The sequence below is a fragment of the Salvelinus sp. IW2-2015 genome, unplaced genomic scaffold, assembly GCF_002910315.2.
Source record: "Salvelinus sp. IW2-2015 unplaced genomic scaffold, ASM291031v2 Un_scaffold2651, whole genome shotgun sequence".
NCBI classification, from domain to species: domain Eukaryota; kingdom Metazoa; phylum Chordata; class Actinopteri; order Salmoniformes; family Salmonidae; genus Salvelinus; species Salvelinus sp. IW2-2015.
In genome coordinates this window covers 61,661-62,598 of record NW_019943958.1, presented here as the reverse complement: position 1 = coordinate 62,598, position 938 = coordinate 61,661, and positions in this window count along the sequence as shown.

Genomic DNA, 938 nt, shown 5'->3' with positions numbered 1-938 from the left:
ATATACATGAATATAATATATATATGAATATAATATATATGAATATACATTAATATAATATATATGAATATACATGAACAGGGGTGGGTGGGTGGAGGCTGATCCTAGATCTGTGTTCCTACTCTGAGAGGCTTGATACATACAGCCCTTGGTCTTGACCCCATAACTACACATACACCATCACTGCAGTTTGTTGTATCCAAACAGACACACTTCAAATCATTTGAATGAACAGTGTCAAATGGATTGATTGATTTAGGCCTGCCGGCTAGTAGTCTTACATCTTGCAACGAAGAAAAAAGAAGCCATGATTAACCAATGATAAATCCTTTGAACTTTGAAAATTCAAGTCAAAAACACAGTCTGTGTATCCTTCCCAGTCTTGCCATCTCCTCCACCCCAGCAATGGAAAATTCCAGAAGTTTTAGTGGCTGGTGTGAGACAGTAGAGGTCTCGAGTATGTGTTAAACACTGCCATCTACTGGTGGGAATAGTACAGGACACAAAGGGTTCAGATTCTCTCCTTGGCCTTCTCAGTTGCCAAGGAGAGCCTGATAAGTGGTCTAGGAGATGTCAATTTGTTAGTAGGCGAACAGAAGAGTGTCCTCCCCTCCTCGATAGCCACCTTTCATCGGGGAGAAGGAAAGTATACARGTTTAAAAATGATATGCTAATTATTTTATCTATAAAAAAATATGATTGTACAACTAACTTCATTTGTTTTTTAATCACATTTMTTTTTTTTTATTCAAATGAGCATCAAAGAGTGAACTTAAACAATAACAGAATTGAGGACTGAGGTATCGTTACTTACAGCMGAGGACATGGTTCTTGTCTTAGCATAGTTCATGTTCATTACAAAAAGATAAAAGACTAACAACTTTGAGACAGAAATGCAGGCTGAGTTATTGTACAATACAGGTGGAAGAACATCGTTA